Below are 26050 nucleotides of genomic sequence, written 5' to 3'. Positions count from 1 at the left end.
ACCATACATTATCTCAGTCACTATTCCCTATAGATACTTGCTGTATAATGCTATATAAATGAGCGTATAGTCTCAAATAGAAGCATACTTTGGAAAACAAAAACCAAGAAGTATAAATGGACACAACTTAAACCTTTGTTTTAACCAAGCATCTTTGAAGTTTAAGCAAAATAGTCAAATGACAGATGTGATCACCTACAGATTTTCAAGTGTCATTTGAAGTATATTGAAACTTGCCTCAGCCATTTTCACTATAGACCAGAATTCCATATCAAGGCAAATGAAGGCAGATAACTCCGTATAAAGGCAAAATTATATTCAATATGAGGAGAAAATTATAAAGTGCATTCATTCATCAACATAAGACCCAATTTAGTGGATTTATCTATTTAAATAGCCAAGAAACGACTTGGTAGTTCTGTGGCATGGAACTGTATTGGTAATTAAGGTGGGACTTTTTTTTTACTGTTTTAGAATGCTAAATTAATTAAGTACCTTTGATTAAGTCTTACTAGGTGCAAAGCTCCAGGCACACACCTTTTTGCTAACTAGGTATAAAGCCCCAGGTTCACACCCTTTTGCTGATTAGGTGTGAATCCTTAGATCCCTGATCAGAGTATGAAAACTCAGAAGTTAGCATTTTGTCTGGGGCTCTCACTCAATGGAGGAGTGTTGAGGTAGAAACTCTGGACAGCTGTTATTAAGAGCCCTCCCTGGCTTGTAAAGCCAGATGTTGATGCTTTCCTGGTAGCTATGAATTGTGATTTGAATCAGACAAGGTCTGTCTGTTGATATTTGTAATTTGTTTGTATTTGTTCTGAAGTTCAGGGTGCTGGCTTTTCCTCCTGAACGAAGTGAGTTAAATTTGTATGTGTGATTAAAGTGAGATTGTTAACCCCTTAAAGTTACTTTTCTTAGTAAAGCAGATCAAAAGAACCTGTGCTGGCAGCTTTTGTTGCTGGTCTTGGTGGGTCTTACATCTCAACAGCTGCTGCTACCTGAATTGTTGCTATGGGAACCCAAGGGCAGATTGTATTGGTTGACTAAACTTCTTCTAACAACTGTATATCTAATCAGATAATGCAAGTGTTAAACAGCAACACTAACCCGGTCTTCATGTTAACTTTTTCTAGAAACTTTTACTCCATAGTACCTTATGGATTCTTACTAACCTTGAATCCTGTATGGTACAACTCATCTTTGGAGAAGCAGAGTCCTTTGATTATAGCCCTGAAATTACAGAGGGGTAGACTGAAGTTTCAGATAGTACAAAAGGTTGCCAGTTTTCCCAGACTTTATTCCTGCCATCTTTATTCTTTTTCCATGTATCCCAAATTACTTGCAAATCCAAGTATTTGGTTTCCTTTTGCACTCACATAACATGGCCTACCTATAAAAAACCTGTTCTTCAGATAAACATCCCATTGCTTAAACCCTGCCTTACAAAGGAAGAAAAAAATTCTAAAACATTTCAGAAAATTTTTCTTATATTCTGTCTATTAGGCTAAAAATAAAATCAGTTTTCTTTACTTTTTCCATGTTCATCTTTACAGGTCTTCAGGTTATTTGGCTGTCTGTACAGCTGCATTAAATACTCAGCTTTCTCATTGCTCTGCTATTTCAAAGCAGCTAGGAGTCTCATTAGGAGAGAACCCCATTGAAATGAACAGCTTGGGTATTGGGTCATTTCATCTTTGTTGAGACTACTGACTCACATGTCAACTGAGATTTGTTTCCATTCTTCGAAGATGGGATGAAAACGACACTTTGAATGTTACCTTTTCCTGTATCATTTATAAACTTTCAATTTCCACTGTTGGGAATAGAATAGCTTGAAGAATTGTACCAGTGCCTTTGTTATACTCTCCTTATTTGTCCTCTCATTTTCCTCTGGCACTCTTGGACTAATCAGTTACTTTACTGGCATTCCCAAGTGCTTAATGAGTTAGAAAATATGGCGATAGCTTTAAACTTCCCTAAACATAAGTAAAAATATTAAAGTTTGACTTTAATGAAAGTACTTAAGTATATCTGTTGCTACAAGAATTAAGAATTAAAGAGCAATAACAAGAACCATCTTCATGCCGTGTTTACTTTCTGAAATAAAAGTAATTGATATTTTTTTCCACCAAGTTGATTTCTCCCTACCTCCTTGCCTCTCACCCCTGCATACTAATCTCCATCTATATTCCTTTTACATTTGAACTTGAGAAGAATGTGATGAAGGCTTCTAAAAAGATAGCAAATTCAAACATTATTTACTTTGTATATCTAAAATGTTACATGTTTTATGTTGCTCTATGACATACACTTAATACATGGAGACCTCTAGAATATAAGAAACTTTCATATATGTTCCATATGAATTTCTCACACGTAGAAATTCCTTTTACTCAAAAACCAAAAATAATTGGGAAAACTGAAGAATAATTATTCTATTACAAAAGTTTTCTGGAATTTTCAAAAATTTATTCAGTGATTTGTATTCTTTTCTAGTATACTTTTCAATGATCTTTTCTTGGCTGACATTGGGCTTTCTGTTTTTGTTGGTTTATAACTATCCTCATTCAGCCCAATTTCTTGGATTGTTTTTTTCTTACTGAATCATCAGACTTTTTTTTTCCTTTTTTTTGCTAGTCTGGACTCTTGTTCTTTTTTTATTGGAGAAGGTACTATAGATGTAGAAAGTTAATCATTGGCATCATAACTCTATTTATACATAGTCGAAGGTATTGCAAGTCTGACTTCAGTATTTACTTCACATAGTAACGATGGGGGAATTTTCTTATTTTGATTATGCCTCCACGTTTTGATGAAACTTTCACTTAATGCTATAAGAATAACATGATGTTCTGGTATTTCAAAGCTGAATATGTCTTTTACTCTGTTTTTGTGAATCTTAAATGCATAGACCAATTTTAGTGATTCACAGTCAAACAACTTTATAACTTCTTTATCTCCAACCACAGCAAGCATAGAATCAGAAATAAACGAAACAGAAGAAATTCTTCTTCCATTGATGATGGTACCACTAATGGATGCAATTTCAAGTTGGTAGATATCTATCTTGTTTATTATGACAAATATATACTTCTCTCTACTAGGGGAGCACCGAAATATGTGAGCATTTTGTGTTATATTTTTGATGAATGCAGATCTTCCTTCAATATGTTTCCATGTTTGTAATATCTTGTCTATTGCAATTGATAGTGCTAATTTACCAGTTGGATGAAAAGACAGAAAAATCACATCATCCCTTATGTGCTGTAATAGACTTCAAACATTCCCATCTCTTTGTATCCCAAACATAAATTAGTCTATAAAAGAGTTAGACCATATTCTCCTCCACTGATTAAGTGCCCATTACCAAAGAATTTCAAGAAATTTATTGTGCCATTAAGATGCAGTAGTGCTCCCTGTTCTACCTTTTTTTTCATATCATAGATCTGAATTGTTTCATCTTTGCTTCCAGTGACCACAAAACAGTTATTTATATCTACTGTTGATATGGGTACATATGTCTATGGTAGGCGAAGTCAGTCAAAGGAGTCCTTTTCTTCCTCTGGCTTCTCCGGCCAGACTCCCTGTGCATGGGGAATCTGAAAAGAACCTGCTCAGCCACTAACCACTTCCATATGGCCCTAGCCACCACCTCAGCTCTGAATGTGTACTGGTCCCTTTCCATAGAGGGGGAAGGGCAGTACCTGAGTCCTTCTAGGTATAGTTCTGAATTTCTGAGCAACATTTTCTCTACTGGTCCCTAATTTCAACAGGAAGCTGGTACCTTTCCTAAGAAGAAGAAAATGTGTCCTTATGATAAGTTAGTGCCTGTGAGTACAATCCTTCAGTTTAGAGGAGAGGAAGGGAAGAGAAGAGAAGAAAAGAGGAGAGGAAGAGAGGGAGGGGGAGGAAAAAGGAGAGAGAGAGAGAGAGGAGATAGAGAGATAGAGAGAGAGAATACAATACAATATCTGGGAAGAAGTGTAGTGATTAAACTTATGGTTTAAGAAAAAGACAGAGATAGATTAGATTATAAGTAGAGTGGACTCGCATTTATATCAAACCGATATAATGTTTGGAAATCCATACATTTTAAAGGAGAAGCATGTTAGAGAGCATTTGAATGAGGAGAGGAGAAAGAAAGTATGGGAGACTATACTACAAACTACTGGGTCAAAAGAAGAAAATGGATGATGAATTTTGTTTATTTAGATCATAATGTCAATGCTGAAGGGAGATAGAGTTGTGATGGGGGACTTCAATTCCTTCAACATCTGCTAGGTTTCTTTTTGTTAAGAATGGAGCGTCTGATAAATACTTGACTTTTTTTTAGCTGAATTCACTTTTCAGAAAGTAGATGGACCATTCTGACCAATTTAGAAAAAAATAGTTAATGAAATGGAAATGACAAGGAACTCAGGAGGAAATAACCTTACCATCTTCCACTTTCTAACAGATAAATCAGGGAACACTAGGGAAAGCCTATTATAAGGGATAGGGACAGAGAATGGATCTGTGTGCTTTCGTCAGTTGAAGGACCTCCCAGGTGAAGAAACTCCCTCTATTATGCAGATTGTTATCTTCTTTGCAATTTCTCATCATCATCAACAAACATTTAGTAATTGCTTTATTGTGAGTCAGACACTATGCTAAGCACTATTTAAAAATTATTTTCCCCCAATTACATATAAAATAATTTTTAACATTTGTTTTTAAAATTTTGTGTTCGAAATTCTCTCCCTCCCTCCCTACCCCTGCATTGATATAGGTTATACATGTGTAGTCATTCAAAACACATTTCCAAATTAGTCGTGTTGTAAAAGAAAACATAGACAAAATACCCAAGAAAAATAAAAAAGTATGCTTCAATCTGTATTCAGACTCCATCAGTTCTTTCTCTGAGGATAGACAGCATTTTTCATCATAAGTCCTTCAGAATTTTCTTGGATCATTGTATTGCTGAGAATAGCTAAGTCATTCACAGTTGATCATACAATACTGCTGTTATTGCGTACAGTTTTCACCTGGTTCTACTCATTTCGCTTCCAGGTTTTCCTGAAAGCATCCTGCTCGTCATTTCTTATAGTACAATAGTATTCCATCACAATCATGTGCCACAACTTGTTCAGCCATTCTGCAATTGATGGGTATCTCCTCAATTTCCAATTCTTTGATACCAGAAAAGAGCTGGCTGAGAACTATTGATATAAAGAAAGATAAATACACAGTTTCTGCCCTCAAAGAGCTCACATTCTAATAGGTCAGAAGATATGCAAACAACTGTAAGCATAGAAAACATATAAGGTATAAAAGGGAAATTATATCAGACAGAAGGAACTGGGATAGGGGCTGTGGTCAGGGACATGGGAAAAAGGTCCCTTGAAGAAGGTGAGACTAGAGCTTAGTCTTGAAGAAAACCAGGAGCCATAGTTGAGGAAGAAGAACATTTCAGGCATGGGAGACAGCCAGTGAAAAGACATGGAGCTGTGTTGCCTAGAGCATCAAGAGGTTAAGTAATTTGTCTAGAATTATATAGACAAAAATGTTATATACACTATAGATTTTGTAAAGCAGAATTCCGTCTGGACCACATTGTTGTCTGTGAAAGGAAGGAGTTGACTTACATGACTGCCTCCCCCCAAAAAGTCAAAGAGGTAGAAAGATTCTCAAGCCCTTGGGTCCAATAGGAAAATTTAGTACAAGAGGGATAGGGTTCTCTCAATAAACAAATGCTGATGAAGCAAACACAGATGGTTCTAAAGAGAAAGAAAAAAGAGATGTCTTAAAGAGACTGATGTGGCTACAAAGGGAACTCACTGGTGATAACATATTTCTTTAAAATGTGTATGAAAGATGGAAGCAAATTAAAATAAACTGAATGTGAATGCAGTAGAATGGCACATGTTCTTATGAGAATACTGTCATGAAGTGCCATTTTAATTAAATTGGGGACAAGAGAAGGAACAAGAAAGAAATAGGACTACTAACTGGGGTGGATAGAGCAGTGAGTATGGACAACAAAGGAGGGAAAGAGCTACCCGACTGCTATTTTGCTTCTGTATTCTTTAATGTCTTTTGGATTTGGAAGGAAGGAGAAAATTGAAACCCCAAATAAATAAGTAAGGGATCACCAAGCTGTCTTCAAAGGGTTCAAGTTCCCAGGACTAGTGTATTGGCAATCAAAATGGGCTTTTAGCACTTATTCAATCAAGTGCCCTTGAAGAGTTTGGCTTTTGTTTCCTTGATCAAATTAGGAGTCCTTGATGACCTCCTTGCCTCAAGGGAAAGCCTAGTTTACATGGGTTTGAGTGACATGTTTGTGACATCAGAGGCTTTTGGCCGCGTGGGTTTAAGTCACATTTTTGTGACACTTTTAGGTCACATGGGTGAGTTGCATGTGTGACTCACCTTTGACCCTGAACAAGATATACAAACCCAGAGATTGGCGTTATTTGGAGGCTCTCACTCCTGGAGAAACAGGACTCTGGGCAGCCACTTTAAGAGCCTCCTGGCTGAACTCAAATGTTGGTGGTTTCTTGGTAACTATGAGTTGTATTTGGTCTGTTTATGAATGTTTGTAATTTGTTTGTATTTGCTCTGAAGTTCAGGGTGCTGGCTTTTTCCCCTGAAATACGTGAATGATATATGTATATGTTGGATTAAAGTAAGATTGTTAACCCCTTAACATTGCTGTCCTTAGTAAAGCAGATCAAAAGAACCTGTGCTGGCAGCATTCTTGCTGTTGGGCTTGTGTTGGTCTTTCACCCCCACAACAGCTGCTAGCCAAATTGTAGCGACAACTAGGTGAACAGTAATCCCAGGGAGGAGGCAGAACTTGAAGGGTTTCTGTCTACTGACAAGGGATCTTAGTTCAGGCTCTCATCCTGTCTCATCTAGACTATTGCATAGCCTCCTAATTGTTCTTCCAGCCTTCAGTCTCTCCCTTCTCTAATCTACTCTCCATAAAGCTTGTCAAATGGATATTCCCAGATCACAAATCTGAAGATGCTACTATACTTCTCAAGAAGCACCAGTGGCTCCCTCTTCCCCATGGGGGGAAAAATAGTCTTTGGCATTTAACTTCCTTCATAATCTGGTGCAGCTCTATCAAGGCTTATCAGTCATGAGCCCCTTTCATTACTTCCCCTCTACCCCTATCAACATAAGATTTTTTTAAAGTGCTCAGAATAATGCCTTATATATAGTAAGCACTTAATAATCGTTTGTTCTTTCCCCACTTCCCTTCATATACTTAGCCCTGAGCAGTGAGAGTTTCCTATGGCTATCTGGCTCTGGACCTGACCATGCAGCCCCCAAGGCTACCCTTTACCTCCCCTTAGATCCTTTAGCTCTCACTGTGGAGCAGGGCTTTCCTGATTTGGGAGAATTCTCCACATTTACCTGGTGCCAGAGCTGACCAGGCTGTCCCTAGGCCATTTTTTTTGGTCATGCCACTATGTAAGTGCCTCCTTTCTTCCCTGTTTCTTGCCTTTTGATCAGAGAACAGTAGTCAAATCAACACTTATTTATTTGGGGTTTCAATTTTCTCCTTCCTTCCAAATCCAAAATGACACTAAAGAATACAGAAGGAAAATAGTGGTTTCTTTTCCTTTGTTGCCCATACTCACTACTCTCTCCAGTGCAGTTAGTAATACTATTTCTTTCTCGTTCATTCTCTTGTCCCCAATTTAGTTAAAATGGCCAATCTTGACTACAATCATTTCCGGAAAAGATGTATCACTCTATTACCCGATGGCTCCACTTCATCCCTCTGACTTCCAGACAACAACTCTCCTTTCTGACCACTGCTCTCCAATGTGTTATCTTCTTCTGTTAGTTACTCAAGAACAGGAGCTATTATACTTCTTCTATCTGAGTCCCTACTGTTTAGCATTGTACCTGGTATACATAGTAAGCCCTAGACAAATGCTTTTTCATTCATTCATCTATTCATGTTCTCTATGTTCCAGCCAAACTAATTTACGTACTGTGTCCATACATGACATTTCATCTTTTATGTCTCTATTTCTGCACGGGTTTAGCCATCCCCCGTGCCCCCCGGCTTCTCCCCATGCCTAGAGTGGACTCTCTATTTACCTCTGCCTCTTATTATCTTAAATCCCATTTAAGGACCACCTCCTGTATTTCCCCATAGTTGTAAGTGTCCTCCTCAGGAAACTTTTTATTTCAAAAACATAATAATGCCACACATATTTCACATATGTGTGACATGTTATACATGCCATATGTATATGTGATATATGTATATGCATGTGTGTTCACTTACGTACATGTTATTTTCCCCCTGCCCTCCCCCCACCAGTGAAAGGCCCTCCAGGGAAGGGACAGTTTCATTTTTGTCTTTATGTCCCCACAGTACCCTGTATATAGTAGGTGTTTAATAAATGCATTTTGGAGTGGGGGCAGAGGGAGAGAGGAAATAGATGCAGTAGTATTAAATAATACTGAATGTCTTATGGTAGCTAAGTGGCATGATAAATTAGAGTGCTGAACCTGGAGACAAGGAGACCTGATTTCCAATCTGGAATCCAATATTTGCTAGCTGTGTGACTCTGAACAAGTCACTTAATCTTTGTTCTCCTCAGTTTCCTCATCTATAAAGTGGGGATAATGATAGTACCTACTTCCTAGGGTTTTTGTGAAGATAAAATGAAATAATGTTGGTAAAGGACTTTGCAAACTTTAAAGTGCCAAATAAATGTGAGTTATTATTGTTGTTAATACTTTCCAAATGGAAATGAAGATGGATTTTCAAACTGTGAAATGTTTTGTTCTTTCTGTTCCTTCGGTCGCATCTGACCCTTAATGGCCCCCTTCACTATCTCCTGAAGTCTACACAAACTCATATTTATTGCTTCCATCACATTCTCTGCCATTCCCTTCTTCTTTTGCTTTTTGTTCACTCTTAAATAAAAAAAAATTGAATGACTGGGATTCCAGCTGAACGGGACTGAGAGGATCGAGAAACTAGGTAGGTGGGATATAGAAGAAGGAGTAGTAGAAACAATGGGTATTGTAAATGTTGTTTTAAAGGGTGGGAGATAGCATGAGGGGTGATGTATTAGAACTATTAAATAAGCATAAAGTTCATTTAACTAGGTAGGAAGGTTTTTATAAAAAATGTTGTACCTCTGAAAGAAATCTGTTTGTAGCATGTGTAAATTGCCATCTTATGGCAGTGCTTACGTTTGGAACAAAGGAAAAATTGGTAGGTAGGAAGGCAAACTTGTATCCCAGCCTCACCTTTTGGAAGAGGCCTGTGAAATAGTGTGGAACATTTTCAATGCCATTACTGTTTTATAAATTGTGGTTGTTGGCCTTTAAAGCATGAAGAGCTGTTAACATATTCTGACGCATATATTCGAAAGGACATCAACTAAACTAGAAAAGTGAATTTTAAAAATCCTTTCTTATCTATGGCTTAAAACAATTTAACAGTGACTCTTTTTTTGAGTCATCAATATGTGCCATTAGCATAATTTTTTCTCCCTCATATCACTTCTCTCTTTTTGTTGAAGGGATAAGAATTTTAGTAAGGGTTAAGGCAGATTATTTTAAAGCCTGGAAATGTGGGATTTAAAATGAAATGCATCTGTCTCAGGATTATTAAACTACTGAATATCCTTTGAAATCAGATGTATTAAGGTGGGTTTGCTCAGTCATAATGCATATCTCATTATCTAAGCTCTATAAAGATAACATAAAATGTTATTGTAGCAGAAGAGAGCAAGATGGTATCACCTTATTCTCAGAAACAGTAATTAGGTTCACCTATCATTGCCTTCTGTACCAAATTGAATTTACTCTTGAGATTATTTCAGTTGACAGCCTGGTCTATGGCTTACATTTTGTCATAAAATATCCTTACTCATTCTGTTATGAAAAGTCTTGACTCAATTTGTCTTCACTGATATCATCTGTGGTAAATGATAAATTCCTATAGGACAATGCTCTACATAATTATCTGTGTACAGCATATCAAGGAATCACAGAATTCTAGAGTTGGAAAGGCTGCCAGAGGTCATTTAGTACAACCTGTATTCCACCAAGAATCCCCTATTCAATATCTTCAAGAAATGGTCATTAATCCTTTAGTTATTTCCAGAGAGGGATAAAGCAAAACAAGACAAAACAAAACTACCCTATCCCTTCACCACACCAGTCCATGCTATTTTTAATTCTAATTGTCAGGAAGTTCTCCCTTGCATGAAGAGTAGATGCCTCTTAGTAACTTCTATCTGTTGCTTCTAATTCTGCCCTCTTGGGCCAAAATAGAACAAGTCTGGTACTTTTTTTTAAAATAGCATTTTTGAGTAGTTGAAAGTAGTTCTCTTGTCTCCCCAAAGGTAAGATGGTACTTAATGGTTCTTTTTGAGCAATGATAACTGGTTTTTCAAATTGATTTCATCCAACTTTCAGCCTTTGTGTTTGATCCTTCAAGATAATTCAGATATTGTGAAATAGAAGGTTTTTTATTAAGGCATTCTTTGTGGAAAAGTGAGAACCCTAGATTTTGTAAAGGTTGTTAAGTTCACAGAGTACATTGGGTTTAGAGAAATATCCATTATACGTGGTAAAAATATACATTGCTACCAAATTAAATTCAGTGGTAAATAAGAAATGGAAGTTTAAATTGAAGTTGTTGATTAAAGCTAGGTTCATTATACAATCTATTCTTGCTTACAGAAGTTCATGGAATTTCCAAAAAGTTAATATTCTCTTGGACTTAGCATCATTATTGACTGAAATATTAGCATACTCTATATTTCAGATGAAATGTTAAAGGCACCATCCTAAACCATCAGATAGTTGAATGAACACAGAATATAATGATCCCAGGCACTTAAACGCACTGTATTTTATAGGAAAATTGAGTTAATTCTATGTATATTATGAGACCATACCACAGAGATAAGAGACTGAGCTTGTGAGGAAGAGGATAGGGACAAATTTAAATTTCTAGAAGGTATTTCTATTTTGAACAAGTTTGCAAGTGATTTTTTCAGTAGTGACTGCTTAGTCCCTTCTATGAGCATTAGCTAAAACATTGGACAGCAGTCTTAGGATCCAACATGATCTCATAAGGCTAGACTGATGGGCCAAATCTAATATATAGAAGTGTAATAGGGTTAACTGTGAAGTCCTACATTTGGTTTAAAAGAATCAAATGCACAAGGATGGAAGAAGCAAAGCTTTTTCATGTAAAAAAAAGAGACCTTGGGGGTTTTAATGGACAGGAAACTCAGTATGAGACAATAATGTGACATAGCATTCCAAAAAGCTAATGTAATTTCAGGCTGTACCAAGAGATATCCAGTATAAAGGACGTGTTTGTCCCATAGTACTCTGGACTGCTCAGATCACATCTGTCTTATTGTATTCATTTTTGGACAATGAATTTTGAAGACTATTTTTGAATACTAGGAAGTATATAGAGAAGGGCAATCTGTATGGTGAGAGAGTTAGAGGCCATGCCATATGAAGATTGGTGAAGGAATCATGTATTTTTAATGTAAAGAAGAGATGACTCGAGGCAGGGAGACAAGATAGCTGTCTTCAAATCCACAGAACAAATATTTTAAATACCTACTATGTGCAAGGCGCTCTGTAAAGTGCTGGGCATAAATTGATAAAAAATAAGAGTCCCTCCCCTCACATTTGGCTGGTGGTGTTATAAGATGTACACAGATATGTATACTACAAGGTAATCTGATAAATTAGAGAGCATTAGTCTTAAATGACAGAATGAATTCATTTTTAACCCTAAAGGCAATGCATACCCATAGAAGGATTTTTATCAAGAGAATGACAAGGGTCAGACCTGGACTTTAGGAAGAATATTGTGGCAGTAGAAGATTTTCTAGAGAGGAGAGCTTGGTGGCGGGATGACTGATTGGAAAGCTATCACTATGATCTAGGTATTAAATGAGGGCCTGAGGTGGGGTGTGACCGTAATACTAGACGGAAATTAACAGATGCAAGATATGCCATGGAGGTAGAATCTTCTCATTTGACAGGATATGCAGTAGGATGGGTTAAGGAAAAGAAATAAGGCAATAATCAAGTCTTGAGGATTCAACCCTGGGTGACTGGGAGGATAGTGGGACCTTCAAGAGAAATAGGGAAATTTGGAGGAGGGAGAGTTTAGGGTGGAATATGATGAATTTTATTTCATTTATGTTGAATTTGAAATGACAGTCGGGACATCCAGTTGGAGAAGTCCTACAGGCAGTTTGATATGCAGGACTGGAATTCAGGAAAGATTAGAGATGTGTATATCAATTTTTGAATCATTTGTATGAGAGGATAATTGAATTTTCAACAACAGATGAGATCACCAGAAGAAGAGAATATATGGAGAGCAGAGAGGAGGACTGTTAGTCATTGAAAACCAGTTTGATTGGTATGACCCCAGCCCTCCAAGATGAACTCTATTAACTGGCCATTAACTCCTCCCCCTCCCCCACCCCAGCTTCTTGCTAGATGGCACTATTATTAGAGTTAGATTTATTGTATCCGTACCTGTTATTCATTACTCCTTATTAGACAATATACTTTACTGGTCCAGGATATTCTCTTAGACATAGGACAGTCACCAGTTGGTGCTGTACTGTTTCTCTAAAACTCTATATAAGTTTGAGTACTGAGGGGCTCTAGGACTTGGACTCAAAGGCAAAAGCTGCTACGTGGTTCCACATCTTGAAGCTAGCCTGTTATATGCTACCCTTGGCTGAGGGAAATTGAGACCATACATCAAGATTGTTCCCTTTTGGCATCTGTGCTCTTCTCCTTACGAGTAGTGATAAAGTTTTGTTAAATCCTGTCCTTGTGTGAGCTCATTTGTTGTTCAGTCATCTCACTTGTGACTCCATTTAGGGTTTTCTTGGCAAAGATACTGGAGTGGTTTGCCATTTCCTTCTGGAGCTCATTTTACAGATGAGGAAACTGAGGCAGACAGGGTTAAGTGACTTGTGCAGGGTCACACAGCTAGTAAGTGTCTGAGGCTGGATTTGACCCAGTGCTCTATCCACTGTGCTACCTAGCTATAGTAGATAGAGTGCTGGGACTGGAGTCCAGAAGATTCATCTTCCTGAGTTCAGCCTTCAGATGCTTACTAGCTATGTTAACCTGACCAAGTCACTTAACCAAGAAAATCATAGGAGGAGGAGTTTGGTCTGCCATTAATCTTGTAGTTTAAACCCTGTAGGTTTTTCTGCTATGATTTTTAGATAAGACAGAAACCTTAATACAGCTAATTATCAGGCTAGAGAAGAATTCTTAATGTCTATTTTCTGAGCATAGTCAATTTATCTGTTTCTCTGAACCTTGGAATAGCACTTAAATTTTTTTTTACATTTCTGGAAGTTTACGTTAAGATATGTATTGCATCAGTGTGATTGCTTTAAATGTACTCTTCCCATTCAGCTTTGACTTTAGAATGCTGGTAAGTCTCATAATATATTCAGCCACAGATTTCTCCTTGAAAAATCTTTATGTTTGATTTGTCTTGCTTGGAGGAGACCGTGGTATTTGTTGGAATCATCTTAATTCATTGGTTCAATGTGACCTCTAAATTCAGACTCAGACCTTTTAGTTTCTATCTTTCTATGGCATATATTAAGAATTTTACATTTATCAAGTCCAAATAACATTTTGAGATCATTGGATAAAGATTCTCCAGACAAAGGGGCTACTTAATGTGTTTTATAATGAAATCATACAGCTTGTAATTGCATTAGTGATAATGGGGCCATGAAAAGCACTATGCTATTTTATAAAAGCAATCCAGCCTAGTCTCTTCCTTTTCAATTTTGGGCCCAGTTCATTGTTCATATATAATGTTTGTTCAAGGTATATGTACTAATGGAGCAGCTCCATGGGGTTGTCTATCCAACTGCGTAGCATAATTTGGATAATAGGCATTCTTCTTCCTCTTGGTTTTTCTCTGTTGATATGTAGCACTTTCTCTGCATAGCTGTTTTCTTGATCTCTAAAGTTGACTGGCTTTTTGACTTTTTTCTCTATCTATCTCAGTCTATTGTTCAACTGTAAATATATATTCTGCTGTATAATATCTGCAAAAACTGTTCTGTTCCAAACTTTAATTAAGAATGTCCCTAGTGGGTGAGTAAATAAATGTCACAGATTCTATAGAGATGAGGAAGCAAGCACAGGTTTAAAGTTGGTGATATTTTCTTGGTCACCTCTCTTTTCTAATAATTACATTTATGATTCTTTCCAAGCTTTTTACCCTGTTTTTATATGTCTTGAAAATGAAACCCCTCCTTAACAGAGAAAAAACAGCTAAAGATCTGAGATTTTCTCCAGAGAGTGTGCCAGTGACAGAAGTTAGTTTTTGGCTTTGAGTCAGTATTTCTTACCCAATTTGAATATGGGTAATTGGCAGCAAGCCTAGATATAGGAAGAGGGTTTATGAACAGTGGTACTAGCCAAGAGAATTTAAAATATTTGGGGAGACATGAATCCTGCTTCCTTGTATGTAAAAGGATGTCTGATAAATGCAACAGGAATTAGATGTGTTCTTCATGTCCTGAGAGGGAAGAATTAGAAGAATCCTGAGGGTAGAGAGTGTGAAGAAGTACTTAGGTTTCATGTAAGGAAAAATTTCCTAATCTTTGGAGTTATTTACAAGTAGAGTGATTTACTTTGGGAGGAGGTAGGTAGTGGGATCTCCTGTCTGTGGAGATCTTCAAGAAAAGTTTAGATGACCACTTGTTGGGCATATTTTATGGAGGATTTTTATTTAGAGAAGAGTTGGGCTTAATATTCTCTGAGGTCTTTTCCAGCTCTGAGATTTTGTGATTTCTCACATGACCTTCACTGTCCTGAAGTCACACTATGATTGTATAAAAAGTGGTGTGGGATATCATATTGAACCACAATTGATCCTCTGCAAAACACAAATAGTCCATTATTCCTGCTTGGAACCCATGAAAACCTTCCACAACGATTGTGGACATCTGGGCCAAAAGATAGTTCTGCATCTCGTGTGGAGCATGGGCTGTTGGTCCCAACGATAGGGAATAAGAAGTGTTATTTCTCCGCTGGGCATTATTAAGTATTTGCCAACCATCTCTATGTGCCAGGACCTGGACTAAGCGCTTTACAAGTATTATCTGATTTAATTCTCACCACAACTGTGACAGGTAGGTGCTTGTATTATCTCTCTTTGACAGCTGAGAAAACTGAAGAAGACAGAGATTAAGTGACATCCTGAGAGTCACACAGGCAGAAGAGTTAGCGACTAGGGCCACTCATCAGGAGAATAATAGCAAGTCTTTGGAGCTGATTGTCTTTAGACAGTGACTAGAAGATCAAACAAGCAAAAAGCAATTGTTAAGCATTTATTATGTTATCAGGCACTGTGCAAAGTATCGAGGCTAAACTAAAATGAAACAGTCCTTGCCCTTGAATTTGCATGCTAATGGAGGGGACAAAATGTTCATGTGCAGCTATATGAATGAGTGAAAAAAATATTAAGCACTCTCTCTGTGCAAAGGACTATGTGAAGTGCTGGGGATATAAATAGAGAAGTAAGACAGCTTCTGCTTTCTAGGAGTTCACATCCTATATGTAAAAGAGTTTGTTCTTGAAAGCCAGAATCTAATCACAGAAAAGGTGGCAATTCTAGTGAGGTGTTAACCCAACTGTAAATTCTGCCAAAAACTCCATGTGGAGGTGGCAGCCACCATAAGAAAGGGACTGAGATTCCTTAAGAGAAGAAGTTTGGGTTGATTCATCAGGACTATGGGAACAGAAGCCCACTTAGACAATACAATTTTTTTTTCCTGTGGGGGTGGTTAGTAGTGGTTGGACAAACCTGTTTCTTAATCTACCTCGTCCCTGCTACACATAATAGATACAAAATGCAGTAATGGCAGTTTAGGGGGTAGCTGGCAGGGTCAGGAGGGCTTCATATAGAAGGCAGTTACTGAGCTGAATCTTGTAGAAAATCCGAGATTTCAAGAGACAGAGGTAAGATATAGGGACGGCCAGAGAAAGGTAGGGAGATGGGAGATTGGGCTTTGTGTGTGTAGAGAACTGAATAATGAATAGGGGTTTCTTAACCTGGGATCCATGAATGCCTAAGGTGTTCGTGAATATATTTGGGGGAGGGGGCGGTCTGTGAATTTGGTTTTTATATATATATATATATATATATTTGTAGGGGGGAGGCAGGGCAATTGGGGTTAAGTGACTTTCCCAAGGTCACACAGCTAGTAAATGTGTCAAGTGTCTGAGGCCGGATTTGAACTCAGGTACTCCTGACTCCAGGGCTGGTGCTCTACTCGCTGCGCCACCTAGCTGCTCCAGGTTTTTTATATATTTTGATAACTTTTGATACAATCAGTTTCTTTCATTTTATGCATTTAAATACATTCTTCTAAGAAAGAGTCCCTAGGTTGCACCAGGCTGCTAATGGGGTCCATAATACACAAGAAGGTTAGTCCCTGGAGTAGGCCAAGATCATTGGCTGTCAGAGTACATGCAGGGGAATAATATGTATAAAGACAAGAAAAGTAGTAAGGGGCCAGATTGTGAAGAACTTTAAATGTACAACAGAAGAATTTATGTTTGAGCCTACAGATAATAGGGAGCCACTGGAATTTATAGGGTAGGGCAACATGATTAGATTTGCCCTTTAAAAAAATCACCTTAGCAGATGTTAGAATCATGGATTGGGATGGGGGGAGGCTTGGGGAAGGGGAATCAAAATGGCAGTACTGCAGTCATCCAGGAGAGAGGTGAAGAGGGCCTGACAGGGTGGTGGAAAGGGGGAAAGATCAAGAGGATGACCATGTCTGTGTGTAGCCAAGGTGAAATGAAGGAGTAGGTGGTGAGGGTTTAGCAGACTGAGGAAATGAGAGGATAGGTTATTTGAGGGAACAGCAGTATGTATATTGAAGTCACCTATTATGGCCGCACAAGTTGGGACAGAGGAGGCTGAGCCAGGCATTGAACTCATTGAGAAAGGAAAGACAGTGACTTTTAGGGGTTGGTAAATAATAGCCACTAGTGATCTGGATGGAGTAATAAATCTGTTTACAATGACTATAAAAAGAGGAGAAGTTTCTGAGTGATAGTGGTAGGAAATGAGTGGTGACCAAGATGGATTCTTCCTTTATCTCTTGGCCCAGAGAATATGAAAAATAATGCAACATATATTCTAAAGGGAGACCTGAATGCATCGCAGTCCAGGTGGAACATGAACTCTGTGAAAGCCAGAAGATGAAAAGGGGATTTTGTTAAATCTGCAGTACTAGTTCCAGGGAAAAAGATAGAAATAGAACATTTGGGGGAGGTGGGTACAATAGAATTGGGGTGCATTAGGATAAAAGAGAGGGAAACAGGCATTGAAGAAGATGGTTATCTCTTTGGTAGTCTGGTATTCAGTGAGCCAGAGATGTGGAGAGTAAGAGAGGATGAATTGATTATCATTGGGGAATAAGGCCATTCAGTTAGTCAGACAGTGAAGATTTTATTAGACACTTACTATATACCAGGAATTGTGCTAAGTTTTGAGTGTAAGTCTTAAATCAGGGAGACTAATTAGAAGACTATTTCAATAATTAGGGCAGCTAGATGGTGTAGTGGATAGAATACCAGGTCTGAAGTCAGGAAACCTCATCTTCCAGAGTTCAAATTTGACCTCAGATACTTACTAGCTGTGTGACCCTAGGTAAGTCACTTAACTCTGTTTGCCTCAGTTCCTCATCTGTAAGATGAACTGGAGAAGGAAATGGCAAGCAATTCCAGTACCTTTGCCAAGAAACCCCCAAATGCAGTCATGAAGAGTTGGACATGACTAAAATGACTGAACAACGACAATAAATTTCAGTAATTTAGGTGAGATGAGAAACTGAACTAGGGTGCTATCTGTGGGAGTGGAGAGACAGGGAGATACACACACACACACACACACACACACACACACACACATGTTTATGTCTGTATATATGTATGTATATGTATATGTGTGTGCACGAATGCATGTATACATACATATATACACACATACACATATACATATACATCCACACATACATACACATAAAGACATATACGTGCATATACACACACACATATATATGTATATATGAAAGATGTTTTGAAGGTAGAAATGGAAAGATTTGGCTGAATATCAGTGAATGGGAGGAACTTTGCTGATACAGGCAGGTGAATAAAATGTCCTCTCTCAGATCTCACCTACTGGTCACACCCCTGGATCTTTCCATCTCCATGACACTTTTGAGTCTTCCTGTTTGCATGATGGCTGTGCCAGCACTGTGGCCTGGGGAGAAATGGAGAGACAACTGCATCATGGAGTAGCTACAGCAGACTGGGCCAGCTGGCCCTGTTGCAGTGGGCCCTGGGGAGTGGAACATTTTCCTGAGTATTAAGTATATACAGACCTCCTAAGCAGGGATCAGAGAGATTCCACAATTGCCATCATATTATGGGAGAAGTATTTCTCAGTGTATGGCTTTTGTATTAGTATTCATTCTCATCAGGGTTAAGATGTTGAGTCGGCTATTTAAGGAGGGGCTTGAACAAACAGAACGTAGAAATCTGGGACTATGCTTTTTAAGAACACTTGAATCCAGAATGTTTAAATTATAACTGATAAGTATTCTGGAGCCACAGAGGCCTTAGCAAAATGACCTGTGGGGTCAGCAATGTGGCTTTAATACTGCACACCCATAATGCCATGAGGAAGGGTGCCACAGGCTATGTTGGTGTTTGAGTGAGAGCCTTGACTGGTGTTGTGGGGCCTAAAAACTCACATCTAATATGTCACCCAACTGGGATAACAGGTAACTGGATCCAGTCTTGGTTCACAAGAGTGGAGAGATGAACAGAAAATAGCACTAGTGCTCCAGTTCACTACTGGGAATTACAGCATAGGGAAAGAAATCTTGGTATCCCAGGAAAAAGATATATGATAGTAAATTGGTAGAAAGTGTTCTCATACCAAAGTGAAAAGAGGCTAAATAGTCTTCTGGCCTACATAATAACCCAGAGAATGGTCTACTTCCTGTGAAGATGATGCATTTCAACCACTTGTTGAATATCAGGGGGCTAGTTGGATTCCACATCTAATAGGACAGGAACATGGGAGAGTCACGGAACTATGTCCCTGTCCGCTGATCTATGATGACACAACCTCAACCAAGTAGAAGCTCTCCCTTGTAACATAATGACTATAGTCTAGCAAAATGAATGAACCATGTCTGAGAATATCTTATCTCATTTGGAAGTTCTCTGTCAGCACGTAGTAGAGATGTATTGTCATGATTCTTTGGAATTCACTATTGTTTGCTGCTGTGATCAGAATTTTGGGGTGCTTAAAATCAGTTTCCTTTATACTATTACAGGAGTCATTCTGTAAATTATTTTCCTGGTTCTGCTTGTTTCGCTCTGAATAAGTTCACAGAAATCTCTCCATGTTTTTGTCTGAATCTGTCATGGTTGTTATTTCTTATGGAACAGTAGTACTCCATTAAATTCACTTATCATAATTTGTTCAGTCTTTCTCCAATTGATAGGCACCTGTTTTATTTCTAGTTCTTTGCTATTGTAAAAAAAGTACTCATATAGATATTCATATATCTATATCTATACATTATATATACCTATATATCTATATCTATATATCTCAGGCCTCTGTCCTTGATCCAATGTCCTGGTAACTAATTGTGTTATTTTGGATGAAAGGGTATCAAATCATAATATTAAGTATGTGAGTATGGTGACCAAAAGAAAAAGTGCCCGAGGAAGGCGCAAGGCACTTATGACTTATTAGCATCAACTCTGAACTCTGGGATTCCTTTTAGGAGAACATTTGTTGATATTCCAGAAAATTATTGTCAAGGTGTCTTAATCACACTCTGTTCAACACATCTGAAAATTACTTATTTACATTCACATGAATCATTTATGTTTAAAGTATTTATAATGGTCTGAAATTATATCTTATATGGAAAGTAATCTCCAAGGGAATATATGTCCTGGGCGCTTGACAAAGTCTAATCTGTTGGTTTTGATACTACTGAACCTTTTAATGAATGACTGGGATAATAAAGGCTTATTATCAGGTTTTCAGATGAAGCAAACCATGGAGATAGGCTATATAGTACACTTGTATTTTGTATTAGTCAGACCACATCTACAGGGTGTCCCTAAAGCCTGGGCACATAGGCAAAAATGCATATTTTGAAATATTTGGAATATTAACAGACCTTAGCTCCCTTGACTTCTTTTTTCTGGGGTGTGCTAAAGAAGAAGCTGTACTCAATGAAAATCACAGATGCAACACACTTGATGGAACGCATGAAGAGTGAATGTGCTAAAATTGATGGCAATGGGGAGTTATTACATCAAGTTCATGTGAATATTGCAAAATGCATCAATCTTTGCATCACAAATGATGGAAATCATATTGAAGATGTTGTTTGTTAATATTCCAATTAAATAAAATGTTGTGGAAGATTTCGTTCATTTCATTTCTTGAAAATATGCATTTTTGCCTATGTGTCCAGACTTTTGGAAGAGCCTGTAGAGTACTATATTTTTTTTAATTTTTTTTGTTAAATATTTATCAATTACATGTAAATTTTAAAATTCATTTTGGAAATTTGAGTTTCAAATTCTTTCTCACCCTTTCCTCATCCCTTCAGGAGGCAAAGGAGTATGATATTGATTATAAGTGAAGTCACGTAAAACATATCTCCATATCAGTCACGTTGCAAAAGAAAACCTAGTTAAAAAAAACCCAAGAAAAGTAAAGTCAAAGAAAGTAAAAAAAAAAGTATGCTTCGATCAGCACAGGGTTCATCAGTTCTGCCTGGAGATGGAGCATTTTTCATAATGGGTCCTTTAGAACTGTTTTGAATCATTATCTTGATCAGAATAGCTTAGTCTTCCACAGTCGATAATCATTACAATATTGTTGCTACTGTGTACAGTGTTTTTCTGATTCTGCTCACTTCACTTATGTATGTCTTCCCATGTTTTTCTCAAGCCATCCTGCTTGTTATTTCTTATAGAACAATAATATTCCATCACAATAATATGCCACAACTTCTTCAGCCACTCCCCAATTGATGGGCATTCCCTGAATTTCCAATTCTGTGCCACCACAAAAAAGAGCTGCTGTAAATATTTTTGTACATGTAGGTCCTTTTCCCTTTTCTTTGATCTCTTTGAAATACAGACCTTTGGGAGTATCATATTCAATTCCAGTTGCTGTATTTTGGAAATGACATTGATGAGATGGAGAAAGTCTGAAGGAAGTCAACCAGAATGGTTAAGGATATCAAGGTCATGTGGTGGAAGGATTGTTTGAAGGAAATGATGATGTTTATCCTGAAAAAGAAAAGATTTAAGGGGTATATGATAGTTTCTTCAAGTATTTTAAGGGCTGCCATTTGGAAAAGGCATTAAGGCTTGAGTAAAAATTGCAGAGAAAAATATCTACGTCTAGTATAGGGAAAAAAACAATCTTTCTAACAGTTGGAGTTCTCTAAGAGTGAAATGGTCTGCCCGGAAATGTTGTGGTTTAGTTTTCACTGGAGATATTGAAGTAGAAGCTGAATAACCACTTTTTGGAAACAGGGGAGAGGGGAATTCTCAGAGGGGAATCTCAAATAATTACAGGTTGCACTAGATGGCCACTCAAGCCTCTTTGTTCTGTAAATCTCTGAGAGACAAACCAAAGGTAAAGCAATAGGTTGGTGGACAATGGCTGTGGTCCTACCTTCACTCTGGATTAGTCTGACTGTATGTGAAATACATTCAAAACAAAAAAAAATATGGAATAAAAATGCAAAGATCCTGTCATGAAAAATTTCCCCCCAAGATATATATAATATATATGTATATTTCTAATCCCTGGAAAGTGATGTACCACCAAGAGAAATAGTACTGGAAATGGGAATAAAACTGATGGCAGTTTGTAGGGCTGAAACTTGAAGAGATTTTTTTTCCTTTCAAGGACAAGAAAATCTCAGGCCAGGCTACTAATTAATGGGAGAGTGTTGTGTTTGATAGAATCCCCTGAGACGAGTCCCTGTTCCGTTTGATCCTACTTACGACACCTTGACATGAATTTTGACAGCACCACTTCCTCCTTGTCCTATGCCACAGTAAACAGATAAATCACATGGGTTTCTAGAGATCACAGAGTCCTCCAGGAACTATTCCCCATTTAAAAGCAATTATTGCAAAAAAGAAACACTTCAAAGAAGTCTTCTTTGCCATTGAGATATTTTCCCCGTATTAGTGGACCTGGCATGTCCTCGTAGAATAGCACCACCAGAAAAAATATAAAGAATGTTGTTTGAATTCATTTTAAAGAATACAGATTAGCTAATATAGGAAGTAAAATGGTTATTTGGTCTTTGTAGACAAGATAAACCTAGTAATCCTTATGCCATGAAATTGGCCTAGAGCTTTAAGGAAGAAGAGAAGATGGGGCATATACATCTGCTTATTTTACTTAATGTTGTTATAGAAGGCAGAGAGCCCTTAGCCAAATGCAATATTAACAGATCTACTTTAGTGGGAGTTAGCCTCTTGCCTAAGGTCCACCACAGCAAAAATTAAAAGACAATAGAATTAGCAAAACATACAGGAAAATGATCCAACTTAAAGGCTTTAGGCTTAAAGGCCTCTAAATTTTATGAATGGATCTCAGCTTCTGAATCTTTACCCTTTTAAAGAATAGAAAGGGGCCCCGTTGGGGGTATGTGATAACCCATGGCTGAAGACATGCTGAATTCATTGAATTGACACAGTTGAAAGCTATGCTGAAGGCTTGACTTAGGCTTTCCCAACTCTCTAGTTCATTCTAATGCTTCCTTCTCTTCCCAACTTATGATCATGCCTTCCTGTCCCTGTATATTTATTCTGTAATTGCAATTCCCCCTCCCTCTCTCTCCCTTACACCTCTTCCTCTGAGAATTATAATCAAATCAATACTGCCATTGCTACTGGAAAGCATATGTCAACTAATTATAACTTCTCAAGCCAAAATACCCCTCCCTAGCTACCACTTCTCTATATGTGTGTTTTCCCCCTCCTATTAGAAAGTAAGGATTACCTTCTTTTTGAGTATTTAGTGTTTACTGCAATAAATAGAAAATTTTGTTAAAAATATTGTTCAAAAAATACTAAGCGCTTTGATAAATGCTTTTTCATTCACTCATTTATTCATTCATTCATTATTCATTCATAGCTTTTAGCACAACTGAGTAGACATACATGCACATAGTAAATTTGAGTGACATTTGTGGTCCCCCTGCACAAAAATATTTCCCTCACTACTATGTCATGCTTTTGTAAACGTCTATGTTTAGGAAATCTTTTGGTGAGATTAAGCAAACTGTGTCTCCAGGAGTCCCCTATTAATTGCTCAGAGAGGATAATCATTAATTGGCCAATGATACTTTATCATATGAATTTAGAGTCATAGAATCAGAATTATAGGTTGAAGGGTACCTCAGAGCACTGCCCCACCCCCAAAGCATGAATCCCATCTATAACATTCCCCAACAAACTGTAAGCTGCAACTTCCATGCCAAAATCTCTAAAGAAATTCACTACATTGATCTGGAAATTTCATATATTAAGCAATTCTAAATGTTAGGAAAGTTTTTCTTATGTTGAACAGATACTTTCTCTCTCTCTCTCTCTCTCTCTCTCTCTCTCTCTCTCTCTCTTTCTCTCTCCCTCCCTCCCTCCCCCTCTCTCTCTCCTCTCCTCTCTCTCTCTCTCTGTCTGTCTCTCTCTTTCTCTTTCTCTCTCTCTCAGCTTCATTTGCATCCTAGTTCTTCCCTCTTGGGTGAATCAGAATCTCAGCCACTCTCAGTTTTACATGATAACCCTTCAGATGTCTGAAGATAGCTATTCTGTTTTTCTTAGTCTTTTTTTTTCAACTTAGACATTATCTCTGGTTCCTTCATCCTATCCCTGTGTGGAATGGTTTTAAGTAATCTCAACACTATGACTTACCCCATTTTATTTATCTGTGCATTGTTTGGCACTACAGTAATTTATGTACATGCCATCTCCTACTTCTAGACTGCAAAGTCTAAAGTCTAAAAAGGCAGAAATTGCATTTTATCTAAACTTTATATCTTTTTATTTGCCTAGCCCATTACTGTGCATACAGTAGATGCTTAATCAATGGCTGTTGAATTGGATTGAGTGAGACAGTCATGATATAGTGATACATGTATGGTCAGAACTAATCACTATATTTCAGATGTGCCATAAGACTATTATCTCACTTTTTCTGAACATTTTTTATTTCTAGACGCTTCTATTACTGCAAGTGAGGGGAACTATAGTATCTGCAGTGCAAGAAGTATAGTATCTAAAGGAAACAAGGTTATAGCCACATGGTAGAGGACAGTCTTTTTTTGCCACAGTCTTTCTTTCCCAGGTAACCTTCTCTGGGACACTCAGACCCCTTTTCTCCCCTTTATCCTGTAGCCCAATCCCTATGACCATCTGCCGGGTAATAGGAGGAGGTGAGGAATCTTTTACCTCTTGAATCCTCTGACATTTTGGCTCAACCCATCTTTTGTGATCAGGAAGTCATAAGTTGCTCAGGTGCCTTACAGTTCCAGAGCTACTCCTTTCCCTTCGTCTCAGGAGTTCAAAAGGATGTGGAGATTATAAAGAAAGAGATCTTTTTTATTTTAAGCTTGTGAATATGGACTCTGTACCACTGAGAGAAATAGTTTGGTGCCAAAACATTAAGCCTTCCAAATTTATATGCACCCTACCCGAATCATTGGTTTTTCTCCAACAATATCCCAAGTGGTACAAGGGAAAGATTTTTGAGATGAGTCATGCAATCAGGATTCTAATCCTGACTTTTCTACAAGGTAGATTTGTGATCCTGGGACAGATCATTAATCTCTGGATTTTGTGATGAAACATTTAGACCAGAGAATGAAATTTTTTTTTTTTGCCAAAAAAAGACTGCCAAAAGAAAGCCCTGGTCAAACTCTATCTGTAACTATTGGATAACTAGCCAATTCTCTCACATGGAAAGTAGAAAGAAGGGCTCTGAAGGAGTAGATTTGTAAGTTTTACTGGGGAAAAATGCAGGTGGACAGACCCACAGCACAAAACACTCTTGATAAGAGCAGATGCAAGTGCGACACTGAGGTAGGGAGGATAATTGACAAAACTAGAAAGGAGAATAGGAAAAGGGGGATGCTAGGGGACTCCAGAATTCAAAATTTTCATCATATGCAATTTGCCTAAGTCATAAGACCAGCTTGTGGGTTTGGGTAAGAGATGTTTTTAAAATATGTGTCACAGTGTGTATTTTTAACATCCCTTCTGCCATTATAGAGTTCTGAAAGCTATTCAAATAAGTCTGATGAGACAATAATGATTTCTCTGTTAATTTGTGGCACCTGTTGCCACAGGGTGTGTCTAATCTGAGAATTATTTTTCCCAGGGAATCACTATGTGGATATCCCACTGGTATCTCCAATTCAATGCATCTAAAATTGGACTTGCTATCTTTTCCTGTAAACCTAATCCTTCTTGTTTCATCATTTGTCTTTACTACCTTCATTCACCCATTCTTCCATATGTGAATCTTGTGTGCTATTTCTGGCTTCCCCCTTTCCATCACTTCTTATATATAATTAGTTACCAAATCCTATCCCTTCAATCTCCACAATGTTTCTTATATCTGTCGTCCTTGTCCCATTATAATCACCCTAATCTTGACCGCTTTGGCTACCTCCCTGGATTCTTTCACTAGTCTCCTAACAGAATTTTTTCTTCTTCATTTTCTGCCCCCTACCTAAGCCATCCTTCATCTTATGAGCTGACCCTTTTTCTTTATGCTTTAAATTGTCCATGTCATTCCTTTGTACAAAACCCATCACTGTCTGCCCAATGCCTGCTGAGAGAAGTTAAAACTTCTTTGCCTTTGGCACAACTATTGTCATTCTATCTTTGCACAATCTCATTTCACTTT

General features: G+C 37.7%; 1 pseudogene; it reads right to left on the bottom strand.

Moving 5' to 3' along the window:
* Positions 1-2709: 2709 nt before the first annotated feature.
* LOC118837404 overlaps positions 2710-26050 on the bottom strand; it is a 68384-nt pseudogene continuing 45043 nt past the window's right edge.

The sequence above is a fragment of the Trichosurus vulpecula genome, chromosome 1 (assembly GCF_011100635.1).
Source record: "Trichosurus vulpecula isolate mTriVul1 chromosome 1, mTriVul1.pri, whole genome shotgun sequence".
NCBI lineage: Eukaryota > Metazoa > Chordata > Mammalia > Diprotodontia > Phalangeridae > Trichosurus > Trichosurus vulpecula.
This window is presented reverse-complemented; position numbering and strand designations above follow the sequence as displayed.